Here is a 17,134-nt window from a genome sequence, read left to right as displayed (position 1 = left end):
GTTTCTCAATCTTCATTCTCATACAATTTCTGCAATACTAGATGACAATCTCTTCTATTTTAAAAAGAAATAGTTTCTTTAACTGAGTCATTTTTCAAATACAAATGAATTCCTTTTTAAAGGAAACTTTATCTCATGACCCCTGATGGAAAATCAGCGTCACTTACCATGTGATAAAGAAACACACACACACACACACACACACACACACACACACACACACACACAAATGCAAAACAATGATATTAAATTCTAGCTAGACACTATTCCTGGTAAAATCTCTGGCTCTTATTAGGTGTGAAGGAGCTGTTAAGAATGCAAGAACACTCATGTCAGACTTTTTTCATTGATATAATCCAAACATTAACAATGAACTAAATTCCTCTTCCAGGAGGATGGCAGATCAGTTTATCTGAAGCCTGCTCTGACCCGACTCCATCTTCATTATAATATAACAGACCTCAGAAATATTACAACAGGGACCAGCAGTTAGCATAATGGCTATGTCACTGGACTCCCACGTAGTCAACCGTAGTTCAAGTCCTGGACCCGGTGACTTAAACTCACGCCAGGTGCGTGTGCGTGTGTGCCCAAGATCCCAAGAGGAGAATGGAGGAGAAGGAATTGCAGTGTGGCCATCACCCCTGGGGGGTGATTTCTCGCTTTCTGTCTCTATGTCTCTCTCTGTCTGTCTGGCGAGCACACGCGCCCTATAGCAAAAACCTCTTAAAAAAAAAAAAGAAATATTACAGCAAACACATGTCTATGCATTGTTAGGCTTGTATGAAAATAGGACATCTCCAGGCTGGTGGGAAAATGGGAGGAGAATACTAAACTGACAGCAGAATGGGAACAATCAGCAAAGGCAGCAGCGAGAGATGGTGTTTGTCCCACTCTGGGGGCTGGGCACTAAACTGGAGCTCTGGAGGGGGGAGGACTAAATCTGAGACTCCTGCTTTAAGCCCTGCGTCTTTGAAGGGAGCTCAAGTGTGCCCGGTGTGGTAATAGCCTTTGGCTCTTGAGAAAAGCAAACATAAATCCTCCCGGAAGAAAGCATCACCAATCCAGGCTTCCAGAATCCCTAGAGATTATGTCCAACCAATATAAACTCACAATAAAACATTACCGAATACTCAAGGAAACAAGCTTCCCTGAGTGAGATCAAAAGAATGAACAGATTTAGAATCATAGGAATTTCTGATATTGGAATTGTAAGACACAAAATATAAAGTATAAGACATTTCTAGAAAACAGTATGTAATTGAAAGTTGAGCAAATGTGCCTGTGTATGTGCCCAACATCACAAAAGGAGGGAGGTCGGAGAGAGAAGAGGTTGCTTTCTCCCGTCCTTCTCTCTCCGATTCTCTCTGGCAAGCCCACGCATCCTCTAGCACAAAACAAAACAGAGACAAGGAGATGGGAAATACAAAAAATGAAGAAGTTTTAACGAGAAAGGATTATATCCACCCAATTAAGTTAGTTAATTTTTGTGAAATATTTAACGGTAGTTTTGACAATTAATATCAACAAAGCCAAATTGTGGTTCCTCAAAAGGCTGTTAAAAATTTAGGCCCAGCAGGTGGCTTCGTAGCTAAGGCTCTGAACTCCCACATAGGTGACCGCGGTTTGAATCTCAGACCGGGTAGCTCAAAAAATGGTGGGTGCATGTGTATGCATGCCCAAAATTCCAAGAGGAAAATAGAGGAGAAGAGATTGTGATGTAGCCATCTCTCCAGAGTGTGATTTCTCACTTTCCTGCTCTCTGTCTCTGGAAAGCACAAGCACCCTATGGGGAAAAAAACCTTTAAAAAAATTGATAAAAAATTTAAAACCTCTGGCAAGATGAATCAAGAAAAAAAGAGACTGCTCAAATAAAAAAGATCGGGCATAAGAAAAAGAAACTTCAGATACACCTGAGATTAAAAAGGTAGCTAAAAATATAAACATCATGTCGATAAACTAGGAAATATAGGTAACATAGACGAGGTAATAGAAAATATGACTTGCCAAAGCTGACTAAAAGAGAAATAGAAAATTTGAACTGAAGATTGAATCAAGGAAACTGAAGATTGAATTAGTACTGAAAAATTGGGCTGGCTCTATAGTGCAGTGGTAACGTGCTATTCAAGAGAAGCCAGACCCTGCATGATGACTGCAGTTTGAATCCTTGGTCCGGTCAGCCTGAAACACGTCAGGCACACACAGGAGTGCCCAGGATGCAATGGGCTGGAGGACTAGAGGAAAGGGATTGTGCCATGACCAGACCCTATGGGGAGTGCTCCTCTCTCCCTCTCTTTCTCGCTCTCACTTGTGCATGCATACACATGCTCTATCACAAAGAAAAAGAAAGTTTTCAGCACATTATAAAATGGAGAAACATTAGAAGCATTCCCTTTGAAATCCACAACCAGACAAGGAGGTCCATAATCCCTGTTAGTCTTTAATATTGTACTGGAGATTACTAGTGAAAACATTAAGACAAGAAAAAATAAATCAAGAGGTTAGGAATTAGAAAAGAAAAAATAATCTCAATAAAAGAGATAGCCCAAAACATTTCAGACAAAATTATTAGAAATAATAGAAGAGTTTTGTGGGGCTAATAGGTGGCATGGTGGCTAAGGCACTGGGTTCCCATATGGCTGACCATGGTTCAAGTTCTGAACCTGGTGACTTGAAAATTACACTGGGCGCATGCATGTGTGTGTGAGCCCAAAATTCCAAGAGGAGAATGGAGGAGAAAGTATTATGGTGTGGCCATCCACCCTGAGGGAGAGGGTGATTTCTCATTTTCTCTCTCTGTGTCTCTATCCAGGGAGCGCATGTGCCCTATAACAAAAGCCTAAGAAGAAAAAGGGTTTAGCAAAGTTGTTGGAAATTAGATCAATATAAAAAATCAATTATATTTTCATATACAAGCAACAAATGAAGATGTTAATTTTTAAAAAGATGCTATTTACAATATCAGGAATAAATACAATGGATGATGAACGGTAAATTAATAGAGAAGAATTTTTAACTTTTTTGAGAGACATTTTTTAAAATCCTAAATAAATATTGTAGGGTAGTTAAAGACACAGTATGAAGATACTGTGTATATCCAAATAGATCTATAGAGTCAATGCAACTTCAATCACAATACCACCTTTTTTTGATAAATATGACAACTAGATTCCAAAATGTAAGTGAAAGAAGTGCAAAAGCCCCCAGCTGAGAGCCTTCCTTAACGAAGTTACTACTATAAACCATGGAACACAGAAAACTCTTTTAGTGACTATTTTCTTGATCCTCTCAAGGATGGAAGTAACAGGTACCACCCTAGATGCCTAGGAGAGACATTCATTCTTTAGGTACAATGAATGCTTTAGGGCTTTAGGGTGGAGAAGGGCTGGCCAACATGTGTGGGTAGAAGAATTGGCCTAATCTCATAAAAATAACTTATATGAACTAAGACAGTATAGAATTGATGCAGTTACAGACATACTAATCAGTGAAGCAGAATGAATTCTCAATGAATTGAAGATTTGATACATGAAGAGGAGATAGGGACCAGCAGTTAGCGTAATGGCTACGTCACTGAACTCCCATGTAGCCGACTGCGATTTGAGTCCCGGACCCGTTGGCTTAAACTCATGTCGGGTGCGTGTGCATGCGTGCCCAAGATCCCGAGAGGAGAATAGAGGAGAAGGGATTTTGGCATGGCCATCCTCCCGGGGGGTGATTTCTCACTTCTTATCTCTCTGTCTCTCTGGCAAGTGCACATGCCCTATATCAAAAACCTCTCAGTTATTTTTTTTGGAGAGGTTTTTCACTATAGGGCACGTGTGCTCGCCAGACAGACAGAGAGAGACATAGAGACAGAAAGCAAGAAATCACTCCCCAGGGGGGATGGTCATGCCGCAATCCCTTCTCCTCCATTCTCCTCTCGGGATCTTGGGCACACACGCACACGCGCCCGGCGTGAGTTTTAAGCCACCGGGTCCAGGACGCGAACCGCAATCGACTACGTGGGAGTCCAGCGACATAGCCATTACGCTAACTGCTGGTCCCCAGGAGATATAACAGCTCTATGAGAAAAATATGCCACAAATCTGAGACAACTGGTCCAACTGGGATGAGAGTGGGACTGGCTGAACCCTTACCTTGTATCATATGAAATCAATGCCTTGTGAATGAACAACTTAAATGTGAAAGTCGAAAGTTTAAAACTTTAGAAGAAAATAAAAAGATATTTTTATGACTATGGAATAAGGTGAGATATTTTCTTTTTATCTTTTTATTTTCTTTCTTCCTCTTTCTTTCTTTCTTTCTTTTTTCTTTCTTTCTTTCTTTCTTTCTTTCTTTCTTTCTTTCTTTCTTTCTTTCTTTCTTTCTTTCTTTCTTTCTTTCTTTCTTTCTTTCGAGTTTTTTGCTATAGGGCATGTATGCTCACCAGAAAGACACAGAGAAACAGAGAGACAGAAAGTGAGAAATCACCCCCCAGGGGGGCTGGCCATGCCGCAATCCCTTCTCTTCCATTCTCCTCTCAGGATCTTGGGCACGCACATATACCCAGAATGAGTTTAAGCCACTGGGTCTGGGACTCAAACCGCGGTAGAATACATGGGAGTACAGCAACATAGCCATTAAGCCAACTGCTGGGATGAGATATTTTCACATGACTTAAAAGAAAAACTTGACACATTCAGCTACATTAAAATTAACAATTTCTGTTCATTGAAAGACACCGGGGCCACCAGGTGGCATGAAAGTTAAGGCAGCTGAATCCCACATGGCTGACTTCATGGTCTGAGTCTCAGACCCAGCAAAACAGAAAGCATGCAAGTGTGGCTCAAAATTCCAAGAGAAAAATAGAGAAAGGGTTGCATTGCAGTCATCCCCCTTAGGGGGTGACTTCTCACCTTCTGTCTTTCTTTTTCTGTCTATTTCTCTTCCATAAGTGCATATGTCCTATAGTACAAAAAGAGAGAAAAGGAAGATATCACTGGACCAACTGGTAGTGTGATAGTTAAGATGGCTGGATCTATCTAAGATCAGCAGGTGGTTTGGTGGTTAAGGCGCTGGACTCCCACATGGTTGACTATGGTTCAATTCCTGAACCTAGTAGCTTGCTTTCTCACTTTCTCTCTGGTCCTCTCGGGATTTTGGGCACGCACGCACACGTGTCCAGCGTGAGTTTTAAGCCACCGGGTGTGGGACGTGAACAGCGGTCAACCATGTGGGAGTCCAGCGACATAGCCATTACGCTAACTGCTGGTCCCAAGATGGCTGTATTCTTCATGACTGGTTACACAGCTCTTGCCCTGGACCTAGTGGCTTAAAAAAATACTGGATACATGTGTTTCAGTGTCCAAAATCCTGAAGGGAGACATGGAGAAGCGATTGCAGCCTGACCATCCCCCACGTGGGTATTTTCTCAGCCTGCCCCACACCATCTCTCTCCAGCCAGCCCATGTACCCTCTGACAAAATTCTTTTTGAAAGTACCATAAAGAAAATGAAAAAACAAGCTATGAATTGAGGTATATTTTTCCATACATGTAGCCACAAATGATCGGTATATAAAGAATACATACAAATATTAATTCCTACAAATCCATGTTTAAAACAAAACTAATAGGGACCAATAGATGGCATAATAATTATGTCACTGGATTCCCACATAGTCGACCACAGTTTGAGTCCCAGATCCAGTGGCTTAAAACTCACATCGGGCACATGTGTGCGTGCCCAAAATCCTGAGAGGAGAATGGAGGGGAAGGGATTGTGGTGTGGCCATGCCCTAGGGAGGGGGTGTGATTTCTCGTTTTTTTATCTCTCTGTCTCTCCTATAGCAAAAATATCTCTAAAAAATTAAAAGAAATGGACGAAATATTTGAGTAGACCTTGCACAGAAGAGAAAATGTATATATGGGTAAACACACAGAATAATAGCCAAACTTGTAGCAATGAGGTACTAATTTGGGTACAGCACCCTAATGAATTGTACTGTTTTACGCTCTCTAGATTTTCATTGTGCATTAAGAACACAGACTCTGGCTTGGTAGTTAAGGTGTTGGACTCTCATATGCCTGGCTGTGGTTCAAGTCTTGGACCTGGCAGCCCGAAAATCACTCTGGGCATGTGTACGTGCATGTCCAAACTCCCAGGAGGAGAATGGATTTGGCATGGCCATCCTCTCTGGCAGGAGGGAGGGGAGGGGACGATTTCTCACTTTCTCTCTCGCTATCTTGTGAGTGCATATGCCCTGCTGCAAAACCTAAAAAAAAAAAAAAAAGAAAAAGGGCACAGACTACAGGTCCGGGGAAGGTAATGACATCTCCATGCATATCTCAGTGTCCGTTATGTAAAATGGGACATTAACTCAGTAATAAAATCTTATTGGAGGGGCCAGCAGATGGCGAGGTGGTTAAGGGCACTAGACTCCCACATAGCCAACTGCAGTTCAAATCCTGGACCTGGCAGCTTGCTTTCTCGCTTTCCATCTCTCTCTCTGTCTCTCCCTCTCTCTTTCTCTCAGTCTGTGTCTACCTGGTCAAATTAAAATAATTTTTAAAAAATAAAATAATTTTTTAAAAAAAGCTTACTGGAAATTGGCTCCCAGCCCCTGTTTTCATTCTATCAACCCAATGATAATACCTAAAATCTTAAACAACAGGATGTTTGGCCCTCATGTATAAGATTATGGCAGGATTTTCTGTAGCACCTAATTCATAAGCTTGTTGTAAGGGTCACATGAATATTAGTATATGCAAAATATAGATAGTGCCCGATACATAGTATTACATTAGAGTTAGCTTAGTACTATTGTCTGACATAAAAACGAGGACAGAGCACGAGGTAGGAGCTCTCTTCTGCTGCTGGAGGGATGGGGTAGGGGTGTATGTTAGGACAGTGAATCACTATGGAAAGCAACTTAGCATTATCTTGCAAAGTTAGACGTGCCCATACACATTCCCTATAATCTAGCAAGTCCACTCGTAAATGTGTACCAGTGGTTCTCCAACTTTAATGTGTACCAGCATTGCCTGAAGGGCTTGTTAGCACGTCCAGTACTGGGCCCCTCCTCTCAGCGTTTCTGATGCGGCGGCGTCTCGAGGAGGGCCTGAGAAGGTCTGTTTCTAACATGTTCCAAGGTGATGCTGATCCTGGTCCAGGATTCTTGGTTTAGAAAAGTTCTCAAGGGCTGGCTCCATGGCATGGCAGTAATGTGCTACTCAAGAAAAGCCAAATCCCACATAATGACTGTGGTTCAAATCCCCAGCTGGTCTGCCCAAAACACAGCAGGCACACGTGTGAGTGTCCAAGACGTGATGGGCTTAGAGCAGTGGTCTGCAACTTTTTTGGCACCAGGAACTGGCTTCATGGAAGACAATTTTTCCACAGACCAGTGGGAGAGGACTGACTTAACGTTTGCCACTAGAGGCAGCTGTACAATTGAAGTACACCGACACACCTGCCACCAGAAAGCCTGACTTCAGATGCAGCTCAATTGTCACTTGCCACTCACTGATAGGGTTTTGGTATGAGTCTGCAAGCAATTGATTTATTATGGTCTCTGTGCGATTAAATGTCTCTGCTAACGTTACCAGAATTTGTAGCCTTCCCAGTGCTAGCATCACTGCCTCAGCGCCACCTCTGATCAACAGGAAATAGATTCTAATAAGGACTGAGCAGCCTAAATCCCTCTCATGTTCAGTTCACAATAGGGTTTACGCTCCTCTGAGATTTAACGCTACTGCTCCTCTAACAGGAGGTGGAGCTCAAAGCAAGCAATGGGGAGCAGCTGTAAATATAGATAAGCTTCTTTCACTTGCCCACACTCACCTTCTGCTCTGCAGCCTAGTTCCTAAGAGGTCACGGACTAGTACCAGTCCATGTCCTAAGAGTTGGGGACCCCTGGGATAGAGGACTAGAGAAAAGGGATCATAGTAAGACTAGACCTTGAGATGTCTCTCTTTCTCTCTCTCTCTCTCACTCTCACATGCACATGTATGTACTTTATTATGAATAAAGGGGAAAAAAAGAAATTCTTAAAAGTGGGCACTAAGAGACATGTAGACAAGTGTTCATAAGAACAAAAACACTAAACATTAAACCCAAATATCCACTGACAAGAGATGGAAAATAAACTGATATTTCCTCACAAGTGGAACTATTACACAGCAGTGAAAAATGGCTAAACTGTGCTATATACAACAACATCAGGGAAAATTAGCAACCTAATTTTAAAGGAGAAAAAGAGGCAAGTTGCAGACAATTACACACTCAAGGAAATGATTCGTTTTAGTTCTAAAAAAATTAATCATTATTTAGGTATTTATACATGCATAGCGAACCTAATTTTAAGAAAAGTTAGAGGAGAAACTCAAAATCTGTGACAGTGTTAGTTCTGGGGGTTGGCAGAGGCTTGGAGAAAGCTTCTATAGCATTGGTGCTATATTGTTCTTAAGGTATATGGTGCGGCCAGCAGGTGGTGTGATGGTTAAAGCGCTGGACTCCCACGTGGCCGGCCACAGCTCAAGTCTTGGACCCAGTGTCTTGAAATGACACCAGGTGCATGTGTGTGCATACCCAAAATCCCGAGAGGAAAATGGAAGAGAAGGGATTGCAATGTGGCCATCTCCCACCTGCAGGGGGATTTCTCACTTTCTCTCTCTCTGTCTCATTGTCTCTCTCTTAGGCTAGTGCACACATCCTATGGCAAAATCCTAAACAAACAAAGGTATGTGGAAAAAAACTTTACAATTTGTTTGTATGCTTTTGTATGCGTCAACTACCAAACAATTACTATACAAAGGAATTAAGAAGTAGATAACCTTGCCCTCTCCTGTGCTGCATTTCTTCCTCCTGGCCATGTTGAATGTTCTAGAACTAGAACACCAGTCTATACATTCCTAGGTTGTGCCCTCAACCTCTCTGGGGTTTTTGTCTTCTTCCTGTCACTCGCGGTTTTGAGCTGAGTCCCAAGGGACTCAGGTAGCATCTGTTCTTCCCCCCTCTTCTTCCCTTCTTTATTTTTTTAATTGCCAGAGGGCATGTTTACTTGCCAGAGACAGAGAAAGCATCCTCCAAAGTGGCACGGTCCGTCATAATCCCTTCTCTACTTCTCCATCCTGTTAGGATTCTGGGCACTTACACACACATTTTTCAATCTGCCAGGGCCAAGATTCAAGTGGTGCTCAGCCATGTGAGTCCAGTTCCCTTAACCCTTCTGCTGTGGAGCCCTTCCCCCTTCTGAATGTCTTTACTTTTCCCACTCACTTCAGAAACAGTCATCACTTCCTTCAGAGGAGAGGGCGGCTGTATCCCCTATGTCCCAGCCTGAGTGTTCTATAACCAAGGCTAGGAGAAAAACTCTAGGATCCCAGCAGCCAGGCTTAGCTGTTCTTATTGTAAAGGGGCTTCTTGATTTTAAGGTATTTTTTTGCTGAGGGTTCCAGGACCCTGTTTTGAAGGACAAAGTCTGAATATAAAGCCCTTTCTCTGCAATCAGGTGGCATCCAAACCAATCCTCCTGAATGCAAATAATACTCTTGGCTCCAAGGCTCTCAAGGTAGGGGTGGGATGGGGATATTTTGCCCTCCTTGAGACATTTAGGATATTTTTAAAGTTGTTTTTCTTTTTGTTTTTACTTATTTTTTTGTTTGTTTATTTTTGCTGTAGGGTATGTGCACTTGCCAGAGAATCAGAGAGAAAACGAGAAAACGAGCAATCACTCCCCGGGAGAGGGGATGTTCACGCTGCAATCCCTTCTCCATTCTCCTCTCAGAATTTTGAGCATGCACACACATGCTCCCACCTGATTTCCAAGCCACTGGGTCCAGGACTTGAACTGCACAGTCAGCTATGTAGGATCCAGTCACCTTAACTATCATGCCATCAGCTGGCTCAACATTTAGCCAATTTTTTTTTCTTTTCTTTTTCTTTTTTCTTTTTCTTTTCTTTTCTTTTTTTTTTTTTTTGCTATAGGGCATATGTACTTGCCAGAGAGAGAGACATACCGAGGGAAAAATTGAGAGATGGAGAGAGGGAGAAAGGGAGAGAGGGAAAGTGAGAAATCGCTCCCTAGGGGAAATGGCCATGGTGCAGTCTCTTCTCCACCACTCTCCTCCCGGGATCTTTGGCACTCACACACGTGCCCAGCATGATTTCCCAGCCACCAGGTCCACAACTTGAACTGTGTAGTCGGCCATGTGGGATCCAGCCAGTTTAACCTTCACCTGCTGGCTCTGTCTGGCCAATTTTAAATTCATTTTGGTGGTCACAACCAGCATAGAGAGGTGTGTGCTACTGGCATCTAGGGGGTTGAGGGCAAAGAAGCTCCTAGACACCCTGCAATGCACGGGACAGGCCCCCGTAAAAGAGAATTGATATTCAGCCCCAAAAAACCTGCTGTGGCTGAAGATGAGGTGTGCTCACGTGCCCGGGTGTTTGGGCCAGCCCTGCTGCACACTTGCTGTCCCAGCATCCGTGTCTGTGGCTGCCCAGTGCAGCCCACCCTCTGTTTCTCCAGCCCGTTTTCCCACCTCAGGTCCTTGGCACTGACTGGAATACTCTTCCCCTCACCTTTGCATCCAGTCACCAGGACCTCACTCTTCAAGGAAGCCACCTTGTTTCAAAGAGCCCCTGCCCCCAGCCACTCTGCACTCCAGTGGTCTTCAGAGTTTTATTTTGCTGAGATACATGTTTAAATAATTTAAAATCGTGTGCTCTCTTGGCATACTTTAAATTTATATTTAATAATTCCTCATTCCCAGTTTAAATAGTGGAGACAAAATAACTTCCATTACAGAATAAATGTTGACAGTTTTGAAAAAAATGGTTAAGTCACTCTACAAATGTATCCAATAGAATCTGAAAATCATAGTAATTTGATGTCCTCTCTCATCTGTATGAAAATTATATTTTCATGGTGATGAAACTTATGTTGACTGCACTATTACATTATTTCTGCAACAAATATAAAAATCTAAATGAGCAGTTTTTAATTGTCTAAGTTAAATTTTTATGAATTGAATTATTATTATCACACTTATTACATGATTGGTCAATACAAATAGAAATTTTATAAAATTTAAAAAAGTATTACACTACTGTTACTTACGCCATTAATAACAATAAAGAGAAAAATAACAAAAGTAAGTTTTTATTGGAAACATGTCACTGAATGAGATGAATATTTCTCCAACTAGTTCATATTGTTACTCATTAGTAAGATAAAAGTACTAATTTATTCTGATTTTTTAATTCATAAGGCTATAAGTGCAGGGAACAATGTTTACAGAAATAAGAATTGAAATGGAAAGAATTCTTTTATATTACTTCTTGAACTCCTGAATTTATTAAAAATAAATGATTTATCATAGATTGCATGGTAGGGCCAGCAGGTGGCTTGATGGTTAAAGCACTGGACTCGCACATGACCGGCGATAGTTCGAGTCTCAGACCTGGTGGCTTGCTTTCTCACTTTTCCTCCCTCGCTTTCTCTCTGGTGAGTGCATGTACCTTGTAGCAAATTAAAATTAATAATAATAAATTAAAATAAATAATTCATTAAAACAAAGATTTCATAAAGGCTGGCAGGTGGCATGGTGGTTAGGGGTGCTGGATTCACATGGCTGACCACGGTTCAAATCCTGGACCTGGCAGCTTATTTTCTCACTTTCCCTTTCTCTCTGTCTTTCTATCTCTGTCTCTGTCTGGTCAAATTAAAAAATAATAATAACAAATGGAATTAAATAAGTAATTATTAAAAAGAAAGATTGCATGGCAACAAATCGTTAAATAACAATTTAATGATGATAATTGGATTGAATATTTTTTCAATTTTGTTGGGACAAAAGAAATCAGAAATCATTTTAGGGGCCGCAGGTGGTATGGTGGTTAGGGGCACTGGACTCCCCCGTGGCTATCTGCAGTTGGAGTCCTGGACCTGGCATCTTGCTTTCTCATTTTCTCTCTCTCTTTCTCTCTCTCAATCCCTCTCTGGTCAAATGAAAATAAAATAAATGGATAAATAAAGTTAAATAAAATAATAATTTTTTTTTTTAAAGAGAGACCAGCAGGTGGCGTGGTGGTTAAGGGTGTTGTACTCCCACATGGCCCACTGTGGTTCAAGTTCTGGACTTGGCAGCTTGCTTTCTCACTTTCCATCTCTCTCTCTCTCACACTTTGTCCATATCTGGTCAAATTAAAACAAAATAAATAAAGTTAAAGAAAATAATTCTTTTTTAAAAAGCATTTTGTTTGCAAAAAAATATGTCATCAAGGAATTTGAGCCATTTTCAGTTTCTAGAAAGCACACCAAAAAGGTGCCATCAAGAATTTTTAACTATTGGGGCTAGCAGGTGACGTGGTGGTTAAGGTGTTGGAATTCCCACCTGGCTAACCACAGTTCGAGTCCCTGACCTGGTGGCTTGCTTGCTTTCTCTCTCTCTCTCTCCCTCTTTCTCTCTCACTGTCTTTCTCTGGCAAAACTCATATTAAAAAAAAAAAAAAGTAAAATAAATTACTTAAAAAATTTTTTTAAAAGGATTCTTCACTACTAATTTACCTGTTATTCCTTCACTTAGAGGCACTTTAATTGTATATAATAAACAAAATGGTTGGAAAAGAGAAATATATCTTATTTCAGGAGATTTTTGCTACTACATTTAAATAATTGGTTTTATCTTATCACATGCTTTATATTTATTTTCACTAAAGCTCATAAAGCTCTTCATTTCGCTTATTGAGTTAATGGCAGCTCTCCCTCAGAACACTTGTTTGTCAAACTAGTCCTATCAACTTTTGTCACATTTCACTTTAATTTTAATTTAAAATAACATATTACTCACCCTTTTGAGAATTCTAATTCTGCTTCTGAATCTAATTCTGACATGGATAGACGGTGAAGGCAGGGTCTGGGCTCTGAACGTATCTCCTGTTTGGAATAAGGAGCTTCCAAGTTCTCTTTGCTTTGGCCTCCCAGGGCTCTTCCTCGGCAATGAAGCATCTGAGTCAAGAGCCAGCGTGTTGAAAAGGCCAAGTCGTACAGTTAAATCATCACTCTTACAATCTGCATTCAGAACAACCCAACCTGGGCTGAAATACCCCAATTCTAAAGCTAGATTTCACACTTAACAGAAATAGCCACATGCCAGGGAAAGCTTTCTTGAAGGCTTACGGTACTTTGCTTAAGGGAGGTTACATACTACCAGTATTTCACATTGTCCCTTATGTGCTCTTAGAGGTCTTTACATCCCATAGGCAATGCACCATGAGAGGATTAAGGATGACTGGGAGGTTGGGACCAGCGGGTGGCATAGTGATTAAGGCACTGGACTCTCACGTGGCTGACCACAGTTTGAGTCCCAGATCATGCTGGGCACATGTGTGCGTGCCCAAAACTCCAGAGAGGAGAATGGAGGAGAAGAGATTGCAGCCATCCCCCTGGAGGGTGATTTCTCGCTTTCTCTCTCTCTCGGTCTCTGTCTCTCTGGTGACCACATGCGCCTTATAGCAAAAAAAACAAAAAAACAAAACAAAACAAAACAAAACTCTCCAAAAGAAAGGATGAGCAAGAAACTTATCTTTCTATAGCAGAGTAGAAGAAGGCCAGCTGGGGAAGATCTGCGTTAGAGCCAACTGTGCTGGTATACAACACTAAGACTACTCTGCAGGTTGGGACCACATGGAGGTCCGGTGCCAACTTCCGGTCTAACGTCAAGGCCAGATGCGGGCAGGCCTGCAATGCCAGGGACTTGGGAGGCTGAGATAGGATTGTGAGCTTGAGGCTGGTGTGGGCCACAAAGGGAGACCCTGTCTGTCAAAGAGCTATGTGTTGCGAATACCCACCTCTACAGAGCCAGGGAGGAGGATTGCGATGAAGCCGTCCTTTAAAAAAAAAAAAGGAGAAAAGAGAACATATATTTGTTGGGAATCTGAAAAGTGATGCCCTCTGAGTTTTCTTGCCTCCAGAAGTGTACTATTTCCCAAGGAAGTCTAATCTACTCCACTACCAACTCCTTTGATTTAAAAAAATTTTTTTCAGAAATCTCAGCACAACCTCTAGTTGCCATTTTTAAAAATAATTATTTAATTTTATTTTTTGTATTATTATTATTTAGGTTGCTATATGGCACATGAGCTCAATAGAGAGAGAAAATGAGAAAGCAAGTTGCCAGGTCCAGGACTCAAACCATGGTCAGCCATGTGGGAGTCCAGCATCTTTAACCATCATACCACCTGCTGGCCCTAGCTGTCTTTTCCTCCCCGCCATTCCTATCATTTTCTCCCCCGCAGAATGTAAGAGGCTCAGAAATAGGAGCCTGGATGCCTTGCCCTTGTCATTTCCAAGGAGCCTAGGAGGCTGCCTATCAATAGATAGTTGTCAAATAAAACAAACACACAGACTATACTTTCAGGGATCCTTTCTTTAGTGGATTACTAGAGACGTTTCTCTGGACAGGTAGAGCAGCAAAAACCAGGAGGACGAGGCACAGCATTCTCCCCTGAGCGAGAGCCCGGCTCCTGGTGCTGCTTTCTTGCAATTGCCATTTGCTATTGATGCTTGTTCTTCTCCTCCTTTGGGAGAGGGAGAGGGGAAGAAGGCCATCTGAGTGGGGGGAAAAATTCAGCCTCTGTTGATAGCTTTCTGCTGTGCTCCAGTAAACATGTGACCAGGCTTCTTGGCTCTGCTTAAAAAACAGTAAAATCCCCCCAATGACATCTCCCTGTAGCTCCCTGTGCCTCTCATCCATCTGCAAAACCCTCAATCAGGCTGCTCCAAAGCAAGGAGAATCCTTGCCCCCACCCATGGCAAAATGTTCCTCATTTAAAGGCAGCTGCAGGGCAGGGGTTCTGGAAATTGGACTGCTAACATAGGAGCTGTTTTCTTCCAGCTTTATTAACTTTTAAGCCTTTTCCTGTTTTCCTGTTATGGCCAGACCCACCTCTTGGCAGATGCTGAAGTCTGACTGTTTGAATGTGATTCCTGAACGATGATTAAAACAGATTTGGAGCTTCGACAAAAGAGATGCCAAAATACCAGTAAGACTCAGGCTATTCCATAGGGATTGTGCCCATTGGGGGGAGGCGGGGTGGGGGCTTGCCTGTGGCCCTCAAGTCTCATCTTTCAGAAAGGCACAGTCCACACAGGGAAGGGGATTTCAAGCTGGGATGGGACAGGGTTGTGGGAGTGGTGGCTTGTTGTCATTACCGGTGAAATGAAAAGATGAAGTTGCTCTGGTCAAGCCTTCAGTATGTAGTCACACAACCTCGCTGGGTGTTCGCAGGGGCACCCGGAGACCTTACCACCGTCATTTCCACAAACCCAGTTTCCATCCAGAGAACCTGAGGGAGAGCAAGGCAGGACGGAGAGCAGTAAGGTAAACACCACCGTCCCTGCCCCACAGCTGTCCCTACTCGACTCCCAGCCTCCCACGCCGAGACACAGCCCTTCAGATTGTTTTCAGAGCAGAGTGCTGAGTCTTCATAATCAAGGGCTCTCTGAGCACACCAGTGAAAGGAGCTTTCTGTATCACCGCTCTGAATCGTAAAAAACGTCAGCCTCCCCAGTGCTTGTCTGTCCATTAAAACTCAGCATTTATCTCAACAACCACAACCCACCCCAGCTCTGCTTCCAGCTCATCAAAGTCATCCGCGACCCTTTTCACCCGAACCATCAGAGAGACCTGAATTCCAGCCGTGACTGGATTCAGCCAACTTTTTCTCTTGACTGGAGGAAAGATAGCATGTAAATAAGCAAAGTACTGATGTGAAAAAAATTTCCAGTGACTCAAGTGAGTTCTTGTGCAGAGTGGAGCCACTGTCAGATCCGGAGTACAGAAAAGGGGGTGTCTCACTTTCCCTGCAAAGACAACGCTCACACCCTTGACCAGGTCAGGGCTCTCAGATCTAGTGAGGAGCTTGCTCTGCACACATGACATGACTGCATTCAGTGGTGAGGCCCGAGGGTTTCCCCTGGACGACAAGCGCACAGAAGTCTGTTGATCCACAGCGTTGAACATTTTCTTTGTCGCTTCAAGCAAAGCCTGCTGCTTTTTAACAGATGAGTGAAAACTGAATACCACACCTTATTCTTGGTTCTCAGACAGTGGCAGAACTCCACCCCGTTGAAGATACAGTTCATGAAGCTGTACGTGTCTCCTACCAAAGTGGAGCTATTGACTGACCACAAGTCGTGCCTGTAAGATAGGGGACAAGAGGAAGACCAGCTCAAGCCAAATGCAGGACACATCACAGTCAACATGTCCTACTTGACAAAACAAAACTATAAAATGTGGGGCCAGTCAGTGGTGTGGTGACTAGGTAACTGGATCCCACATGGCCGACTGCATGGTTCAAGTCCCAGAACTGGCAGCTTGAAAAACATGTGGGTACATGTGTGTGCATGCCCAAAATCCCAAGAGGAGAATGGAAGAGAAGGGATTGTGGCGTGACAATTTCCCCTGGGGAGGGGGGAGGTCACTTTCTCACTTTCCCTCTATCTCTCTGTCTCTCTCTGCCTGTGTGTGCCTCTGGTGAGCACGTGTGCCCTGTAATAAATTTTAAAAATGATATATAAGAGATGGGTAAAAGATGTGAGCATCTCAGGCCTTTCTACTTCGTGTGCTTTCTCCCTGGTAGTATTCCACAACTATTGTACTCACCGTGAAGGGACAGAGAAGGATAGTGGGAGCGAGAGTGTGCCCTGTAATAAATTTTAAAAATGATATATAAGAGATGGGTAAAAGATGTGAGCATCTCAGGCCTTTCTACTTCGTGTGCTTTCTCCCTGGTAGTATTCCACAACTATTGTACTCACCGTGAAGGGACAGAGAAGGATAGTGAGAGCGAGAGGAGAAATCACCCCCCAGGGAGGATGTCCATGCTGCAATCCCTTCTCTTCCATTCCCCTCCTGGGATTTTGGGCACGCATGCACACGTGCCAGGCTGATTTTCAAACCACAGGGTCCTGAACTTGAACTGTGCAGTTGGCCAAATGGGATCCAGCTGCCTTAACCTCCACACCACTTGCTGGCCCAAAAATCATAAGCTTTTCTTCCACAAATATTTATGGAGCTGAGCCAGAGGCTAAGGCTACAAATATATGTATATATATATATACACACATATACACACACACACACATA

At 42.8% G+C, this 17,134-nt stretch overlaps 1 long non-coding RNA gene and 1 other non-coding gene across 2 annotated transcripts in view; both read left to right on the top strand.

Moving 5' to 3' along the window:
• The window catches only part of LOC106734570 (uncharacterized), a 53,483-nt gene extending 37,828 nt beyond the window's left edge, over window positions 1-15,655 (top strand). The window contains exons 4-5 of the long non-coding RNA XR_001370135.1: window positions 14,927-15,029; window positions 15,275-15,655. This is a non-coding gene — a long non-coding RNA (uncharacterized LOC106734570). The remainder of the gene's footprint in view (window positions 1-14,926; window positions 15,030-15,274) is intronic.
• On the top strand, window positions 14,389-14,604 carry LOC114007282 (small nucleolar RNA U3). Its single transcript, XR_003548912.1, has one exon. It is a non-coding gene; the product is annotated as a small nucleolar RNA U3 (small nucleolar RNA).
• Window positions 15,656-17,134: the final 1,479 nt, after the last annotated feature.

This window comes from Tupaia chinensis, unplaced genomic scaffold (genome assembly GCF_000334495.1).
Source record: "Tupaia chinensis unplaced genomic scaffold, TupChi_1.0 Scaffold000146_1, whole genome shotgun sequence".
Classification (NCBI taxonomy): Eukaryota; Metazoa; Chordata; class Mammalia; order Scandentia; family Tupaiidae; genus Tupaia; species Tupaia belangeri.
Note: the sequence above shows the minus strand (reverse complement) of the source record. Positions and strands in the feature narration are given on the sequence as shown.